The sequence below is a fragment of the Haemorhous mexicanus genome, chromosome 11 (assembly GCF_027477595.1).
Source record: "Haemorhous mexicanus isolate bHaeMex1 chromosome 11, bHaeMex1.pri, whole genome shotgun sequence".
NCBI classification, from domain to species: Eukaryota; Metazoa; Chordata; class Aves; order Passeriformes; family Fringillidae; genus Haemorhous; species Haemorhous mexicanus.
The window spans coordinates 12,153,904-12,163,398 of record NC_082351.1 but is presented as its reverse complement, the minus strand read 5'-3'; positions in this window follow the sequence as shown (position 1 = coordinate 12,163,398).

Here is a 9,495-nt window from a genome sequence, read left to right as displayed (position 1 = left end):
GCTCTTCACACTCCCCAGCAGGCTGCAAGCACCACTTTTCAAATAGTTTAAAAGGAAAAAAAAGTGATTAATTTTTGCTAATACATGACAGTTTGAGCTGGAGTAAAGTCAGATTCACAGAATTTATCTGACTCAGGATACAGCATCTCTCTTAAATGTACACACTTGAGGATGAATCACACTTGCTCATAAGGACACTTCCTAAATGTGCTCTCCTGTCACCGTCCAGGGTTCCCGTTCTGCAACAGACGATGATGTCACTGTTTACATAAATAAAGGCAATGGTGCTCAGATCAGATCTAGGAAACCAGTCTCTTTCCTCTTGAAGTTAGCAACCACAGCTACTTTCTTTCAAGGTTGGGGAGTATAAGAACTGGCCAGGGCATAAATAGAAGCACAGACAAAAAAAAAAAAAATGGTGCAAAAGTGACCCAAATCACATATTTGAGATAGATTTCTTTTGTTCTTAGAAAACTGGCCACGTTAAAAGTGATGTAGCTGTCATTGCTCTCACTCTGTCCACAGCAGGGAGATTAAACTTCTGCACAGGAGAGTTGCAACTGAAAAATATTGTCATTACACTGAGCACAAGTAGGTTTTTCTTGAACATTGAGCATGCACGTGGCCTCCCCTCTCCCCCCAGCTTACATTTTATGAGATTTTTGACAGTCAGAGAAAACTCTCCTTCCATATGTTCAGGATGTTAAGATTTCAACCTCTTTGCAGCAGGAAAATAAAGTCATCTTCTTTGCAGTGCCCCAGCACTGAGCACACCCAGAGCACTGAAACTGTAACGCATGAACTGATCTCTGCCATTGCGGAAACTGCAGGGATCCCGGAGCAGGTCTTGTTCCTGTCATGTCTGCAGATGCTCTGTTAAGGACTCCAGGGACATAGAGCAATTACTAGGGTTTGTTTCTGCTTTCCAGGAGCAGTTCTGTTTAGGAGAGAATAGAAAGGGATTATTTTTACCTTATAGTTTGGACTTACAGGGTGTGAACTGAATTTTTCTTCCCACAGAGAGACATCATGAACAACTCTTCACAAGCCCTGTAATGGGGCTGTTCCTTCTCAGCAGTGCCCAAAAGCCCAAGGGCTAATGAGGGTGACAGGCAGGGCCAATTAGCAGCACAGGCATGGGGATGGTTGCCTTTAGGCCACACACTGAGTCTAAAGGGCTCTTTTGGTTTGGGGGCTTTGATGGTTTGTGGGTTTTTTTGCTTTAAGGCTAGAAAGTTGACATCTGCTTCTGGTAAAATTAACAAACTATTTTATTTGTCAGTAATTTAGATTGAAACAGTACTGAGAACTGCATTGTCTGGGTCTACAGGATTGTAGGAAGTATTGATGAAGCATTTTCCACTGGCATGTGTATAGAGAAAACAACATTTAAGTGAAGATAATTTTTTCCATATAGATTATGTACATTGTTATATACAAGTGAGAATTAGACAAAACAAAATCAGAACAAAGATTCTTTTAAGTTTTAAAAGGATCTTTGTCTCTCAGCCATAGGGATGGCTCAAGCCAAGCTCCATGGATGAGGCAAGGATGAGGCAACAGATGCATCAAAGGCATCTCACTCGTAGGACACAGTTTGGCCAAGGCAAGACTCAGACCAGGGGATGTGCTGGCACCACTGTCATTCTTGCTACAGCAGAAAAGAATTCCCTTCTCCTGATGCAGCCAGGCTCGGGTGCCCTACACAAGTCCTGGCACCTGGGCCAGCAGAGCTGCTTTCAGCAGGGGCTGTGCCCACCCTGCAGTGGCACTGTGCCCCCATGGCAGTGTACCCAGCTGCATTCTGCAGTGTGATCTCCACCAAATCCCAGCCCACCACCTTTCCTGCAGCTGTGACTGCCCAGACCAAAGACTTCACTTCCTGGACACCAGTTCAAATCCCCTGGCAGCTATTTTACTGTTCACCTGCTTAATGCTGCAAACACAGCTCCAGGTCACCTCCCTGCTGCAATAGGCAGAAGAAATCTTCTGCATTCGGGGAGAGGGAAGCCCATGGACCTGGCTCTTATGGTGGGAGGTGACCTGCAGGGGTGGCAGGAAGGCTCAGGTCACAGCAGACCCATGGGTCAGTGCCAGGAAGGGGATAAGAATGGAGCAGGCTTCCCTTGAGGCTCAGGCACAGGGCAGGAAGGCAGACATTGTCTGTGAGGCCCCTCTCCTGCACAGTGTGTTAAACATTAAACAGCACCTTCCCTCTCACTGCCCCCGGGGTCACACAGGGCAGCTCCCCCTGCCCCGGGCAGCAGCTGGGGCTCTCCACCAGCACGCTGGCTCAGGGAGGCAGGCAGCAGACACCAGCAGAGGATGGAGATGCTCTTTCAAGGCTGGATGAGTACTTTTTCCCTCTGTGGTAAAACCCAGGAACATCCTTCCCAGGCCCATTTGACCCTCCCTTCCTGCTGTGCCCCCTACCCCATGGCTCTCCCCTGCATTGTGTGGGAACATTGCCCAAAACACGCTGGTTTCCCCTCATTTCCTTCCTCTCAAGACACCTGGACCTTCCTCCTGCAGGTTCCTGCCACCCCTCGTGCTGATACAGGCCAGGTCAGGCTTCCCAGGCCACCAGTTTATTGTCCAGGAAACCAAAACAACCCAACCTCCAGCTCAGGGCTGCTGGGGTGACGTGCTCAGAGACAACACAGCCACCAGGGCCTTCATGCTCTGAGGATGACAAATAATTTATTTCGGCAAAACCACCCTGACATATTTGAGGAAAAACAGAAGCAGCAACTACCAGCAAGGACACCCCCAAGAAGGCTGCAGGGGAAGTATTTTCCACCACAAAACATTTGAAATTTGTGATTTGAGTCTAAAGCTGTTAGTAGAATATCCTTGCTTAAACAAGTCCGTTTTGCATGCATTAAGCAACGCAGCACAGAAACAAAAGAAAAAATCCTCTCCAGCTTCAATGCCAGGTTAAAAGTTACTGGGAGGCAGCCAATATATTTGGGGAAGGTTTTTAAACACCCTCTTTCAAACTAAGATGCCTCAGCAGAGATCTGTGCACACAGTACACATCAGAAACGGCAACTCCAACTTCACCCTTGTAACACACTGAATTTTAAAAGCTTAAAACACCTTTACCTAAACCTCTGTCCTGTTAAAAATGCATTGAGAAGCACAAAGCTTCATCCCACTAAACAGAATGTATGGACAAGTGGAGTTCCTTGCTCTGCTACACCAGCTTGTTTCTGCTCCCTGACCATTTGATTCAGGAAGCCATGCCAACACAGCTCTGCTGTCCATTGAATGTGCACTGGGAAACACAAACTGATCACAGAGCAGTCTGAGCTGGAAGGGACCCACAAGGACCATCGAGCCCAACTCCTGAAGGACCCATACAGGGATCAAACCCACAACCTTGGTGTAACTGGCACCTGCTCTGACCAGCTGAGCTGACCTGTCCCAGAGTCCTTGCACAGTTTGGACTGAAAAGGGGCCTTAAAGATAATTTCATTTCAGCCCCCTGCCATGGGCAGGGACACCTGCCATCAGACCAGGTTGCTCACAGCCCCATCCAGCCTGGCCTGGAACTCTTCCAGGGATGGGACACCCACAGCTTCTCCGGACAACCTGTGTCAGGGCCTCACCACTCTCACAGAGACCCCAATATCCAACCTAAATGCATCTGTTAACATCTGTGCTGGAGTCCAGCTGAAAGCCAAACCCCAAGGCAGAGCAGAGCCCACTGAGATGCAGGAGGCAGACACTGCTTGTCACTGATGGGCATGCACAGCCTGCTCAGATGGGCACAGCCAGTGCTGGGGTTCAGCTCTCTCCCACTCTGGACACTGGCAGACACTGAGGCAGGTGTCAGCACCTGTACAGCAGGAGCCACACCACAGCAAACCACCTCAGCCTGGGACTGCAGAGAAAAGCACAGGGCCCTCAGCTGGAAGGAGACAAGGCCATTACGTGTGCCTGGCTCTGCAGCCAGCAGCCACAGCCATGGAAAGAGCCCACCTGACCCTGACACCTCCAGGAACACAGTGCTGAGCCTGAGCTGCTTTTGAGCACGTGAGATTGCTGCATGCAAGTTTGGGCAGCCACAGATGGCTGAAGGACTGGCCTTTCTCACACTTCAGTGAGCTTCTTCTCATGGCTTCTCAGCTTTCATTATGAGAAGCAGGAAGAGTGAGGTGGTGGCGTCCCCAGCCAGTGTTAACAGGATGTGACTCTGCCCTGACTCATCATCCTCTTTTCTCCTCAAGAGGAGAGGGCTGCTCACACCTGGGTCATGGACACCTATGGCCACACTCATCAGCACAAATCCACTGCTTCCCAAACTTGCACTTCAGAGGCTGCAGGAAGCAACCTTTGTGTCACACAGTTAGAACTTCATATTTTCAGAGGATCTTCACAACCAAAAGGACTGAAGGACTCCAAAATGCTCTCAAAATTTAACAGCAGTTTTCTGAGGAGTGTCTGAGCTAGCAGAATTGCACTGAGGTCTTAAGTCCAAGAAATAAAGCATTAAGCCACACAGCTGCAGAACATGACTAAAAACACAATTATTGTTCTCCATGTTACAATTGAAAACTTACCATGTTTGAATAATCTCCAGTGAAATGTATTTCATGGGAACTGGGAACAATTTGCATTAAATGAACCAAATGAACACCACTGTTAGTGAGTCCACGTGCACATGAGCAGAACTGAGGTGCCTCAGCTGAATTATCTCTGCCAATACTGTGGCTCATCTTCCATCCTGACAAACTTACACCAAAGATTTCCCTGATACATTTCCCTGCCCATCTAAGGCAGTCATTCAGTAGCAGGGATGTCTCACAGATTCACATTCCAAGCAGATGCAACATCCTACACATCTGACAAAGCAATTCAGTTCTCACCAAAGAAACATCCCAGAAGGGCTCATTCAGATGGAATTATTCCAGTATTTGTTTTTCAATTACTGGAAGAAACATCAGTGTGGGGTAAATGATTTTTTACCACTCTCTAGATTTCAAATGAGACACACCATATAAGACACCAGAATCTTTTTGGTATTTGTCTACTAAACATCCTCCTGAACAAGGACATGGATGTGCTAAGGTACACCCTCACTTGCTGCAAAGGCAATCCTGTAAAGTAATAATAAGGGAGATTGTTAATATTTATAATATGTTCATATTTATTTATTTATGATTGGCTGGGACATAATTCTCCTAAAGAAGAATTACAGTTCAGAGAAGTCTGCAGGGGAAGGATGTACTATTGCTGCAACATGTAGCACAGGCACACCAACACCTGGCCAACCTAAGGCTGGAAGTGCAATTAAAAAATGACAGTGAAATTGCTGCAGGCTATATCTTTGTTAATGTGCCACTGCAATAATTAAAAAGTGGGGAAAAAAAAAAAAAAAGGCAACAAATGTCTATTACAATGGCCAGCTACGGTTGGATTCCAGTCAGGCTCTGCAACAGAAAAACTGCCAGTCAGCTGTGGCTGCTACACTTTATAGAAACACCAAATGCCTTGAATATCACACCTAGTGAGCCTGGAATATTGACATTGAACCTTTAAAAATGAGCAAACTTTGTCACCCCTTTTTACCTGTAGCACTCAGAAATAAACTCATTCAGGGTCTAAGGAAGAGAGCTCTGCTGGTGTTGGGAGACAGGAATTAGAGACAAACTTGTAACACATCAAATGCTAACAGCAATGTCCCATGAAGAGCAGCAGATATATTTATCACCTTTTTAGGCTTCCCTCCTCCCCCCAACTATCTACTGCATCTGGAAGAATGTTTTAATGCCAATTCTGACTTTAACTTTTTAAACTGAAAAATAGAAAAAGTTACCTGGGTCTTACACCAGGACTTACTGCTTGCCTGGAGTGAAACCATGTGTACTTAAACTGCACCCTGGGGCGGATCCAAACCACACAGTCTCCAAACAGGGAGGAGACTTTCCTTCCTCAAACTTGCTGAAATTATGTGAGTGACTCATTGAATGTCCTTTTCTTGAGTCAGCACTGAAACAGAACTCCAGAATTCCCTCTCATTTACAGTAAAGGTAAAATACTGTAGAATTGCTGGTCTTTCCTAAAGGATGATCAGTGACTGATCCCCTGAGGATGTCTCACCACTAAATCCACTTGACTCTTGCACAAACCAAGGCTGCATTCCTAGCCCGTGCTCCAGCCCTTCCTTCCCTGGGTTCAGACCTGTTGGAGCCCACCTTTACCATGTCACACAGAGGAAGGAAGGTCTTGTGGCTGCAAATCCCATTTGCACAAAGTAAACAGATAAATAGATTCCAACTTTGAAATCAGTTTTAATTGAATCATTAATTAGTAACTTGTTTTCTATCCCAGAAAAGCAGAGTGTAGCAGGTTTGGAAGTTGGGGAGTGCTGAAATTTGGAGTTAGGCTGAATGAAAGACTATGTACAATACAAATCAGCTTTCTGTTGTGATGTAAATTTATTCTCATAATTTTTACCATTTATTCATCCCAAAAGACATATTGCATATTTGGAACATTTTTAAAGTAAGAGCCACTGTATTCAAGACAAGAAGTAGTTTTGTCACATCAAAACTGATGACATACTCAATAAAATTATTTTCCAGAGCAAGAACTCCTTACAAGAAATATAAATAGAATATAAACTTCATAAATGATCTAGCATGAAAAGATTAAAATAGCAAATTCATTCCATACTGAAGGCAGTACTTTACCATGGTGTGTGTGCGGTGTTTCTAAAAAAACAAAATCCATCTCCCAACAACGGGTACTGAAACAAATACAGGTAAGATTTTGGTTACATTTTATTCCAATAGAACAGAATAAATGGATGACTTCACTCTTTTGTCTCAGTTTACTGACTAATATGATCAGGTAATAAAACATTGCTTTTAGTTTAACCCAGGCTTTGGATTTGATCATCAGACACGATGAAGGGATGACCCACTTTGGCAGCACATTGGCATTTTCAGTGTCTCACCTGACAAAAGACAGGAATTATCCCTCCCTGCCAACATCTCCATTCCCACAGCTGAGAACCATTTACCCAACAAGCTCAATTACACCCCCACTCTCTCTCGTGGCTACAGGACACCAGTGCCCATGTCCTGCTCCACCACATGCAAGCACAATCCCAGAACAGCACGGACACACATCCACATCCCTCGGTGCCTTGGAGCTGAGACACAGCCAGCTCTGGGAATGATGCTCACTGAGCACACTGAGAAACTCAGTCACTGAACAACCTGGAATTTGAAATGCTTGGAGAAGGAAGTGTCAAAAATGTGCAAACAACGTGATGGGGCTGAGGAAAGACAGTAAAATGTCTCATCCTGGGAAAAGGACTGGCTTTGCTTCATTCTAAGATGTAAGCAGATCATAGAACAATCTACAGGAAGCAGTCAGCAAAAGATTCAAGAATGTAAAATAATTCATACCTGTCAAAGCATTTAGAAAATAAAATTCCCCTTTTCAAAGTTGTTTAAAAATGAGTTTATTAGTGTTATTAAATCAAGACTTCTGTAAACCATGACATTCCAATAAAAGTGATTGCTGCACTACTATCACTGTTAACTAATAATGTAGAACAGCTGTCAGTTTGTGAAAACTAAGTGAAGAAATTATTCTATGAATATTTTCCCTATTGTGCTTCAGGGATCAGTTTTTCTCTCACTACTGTTCAATAGTGTATGATCAATAGTCTAGAATAAAGCTTCAGGAGTCATCCCTATAAAACCTAAAGGGAAAAAACCTCCTTCACTGCTGTGCTGAACAGTGATGGGAGCAGGCTGCTGCTTGGGCCTGCTGCCTACAGTGGTTTTTACCAAACAATATTGCAAAGTCAGATACCACAGGGTTCACCTCATACTGGGGTGATGTGAGGAGTGCAGTGATTTGATTGACAAGGTCCAGTCTAGAAGCTAGAAGTCAGTGAATCCCCCCCCCAAAAAAAAGTTCTGGTAGACAATCAAACAAGAATACCAGAGCAGGATATAAAGCTTACTGTCTATTCATATGATGTTAGTATGGTAATAACGGTAAGGACACGTTCTGTTCTGGCATCTACTCTTCAAAAGATAACATTTGGAAAATTAAAAATTGTTATAAAAGCTGACAACAAAAACTAGAGGGGTGAAGAAAAAAATTTAACAATTCATTCATAAAAAGTAAGATTGGATGGTATGATCATGGTGCATCAAATCCCTAGATCAGGACAATATTTGCAGCAAAAGAACATCCTCCAAGAGAGATGTATTGGAGTTCCATTTTTGGAAGGCAAAGCAAGATGAACTGGAACACAGGGATGGGGATTGGTTTGGGGTTTTTTTTTTTGAGAGAACAGTAGTTGCTCACGTACCTTTATCTACAGAGGCGACTGATCCTTTTCCTGAAGTTCTCAAAGCAAGAATTCTTTTTTCCTAACAAATGCTGAACTTCTTGACATTCTGCTGCTGCTGCGGAAATCAGACTGAAGTTTTAAGACTGTGATATCCAGATTAATGATGAGTTCCCCATACCTTTACAATTGGGAACTTGAGCCTGTAATGTCCCTTCCCATCAAAACCTGTGTTTCAATTGCTGATTTACCTTCTACTGCTGGGAGCCTTTAGTCAGACACTGGCAGCACCCAGCACTTAAGCAGGAATGGGTGCAGTCCCTCTCTTCCAAGCAGAAGAACTTTGTTCTGGTTGGACAAACCTTTGCTCACTTTGAAGAAATTTGTACAAAGTAAAAGTCCAGGAAGGCCAGAAAATAATCCCCTATACTGCAGCCCAATTCCCCACCAGAGAAGAAGGAGGAATTCTGTGCTCATAAGCACGTGCAAAGAGGGACTGGGATGAGCAAATCAGCTGGATCTGGGGAATTCAATGCAGCTGTTTGCAGGAAGCAATCACTCTTCAAACAGACCCAGAGGTATATGCAAGAGAGAAGAATATGGCTTCTAATTCTGTTTTATGATCAATTGCTATTGATAATAGATGACTCAAACAGGAGACTCAAAATTCTGAGGCAGTTGCCAATGAAACACTAATGGTGGATGAACAGCCAGAGGGGAGAAAAGGCCCCTGCTGAAACCTGGCCAGCCCCACTTGCAGAGCCAGTGCAAAGGACAGTGGCTTCCCAAAAGCCATAGTGGTGACCTGGTGTTTTAGAGCACTCAGATGCTGCTGGTGGAATGAATTCGGCAGTGGATTTGTCATGGAAAAGATTCAAGCCAAAGAAATGATTCTTGCAAGTGGCAGAACCCTATGGATTAAGGCAGGAGACATTCAAAATCTTACTAAAAGCACATAAATCTGGAACAGGTAACATACTTCAGAAGACTTGATTAGAAAAATAACCTAGGGATATACCCCAAAAATACATGCACAGGTGACTGATTACCTTTGCTTCAGCTATCAGTTTTCTGATACTAATTCTCACTGTTTCATGAGAACTCTTGCAATAGATTGTGCAGGCTCACAATTCTCCATTTAGCACCAAAAAAACTCCAGACATTCTGCAAAAAGG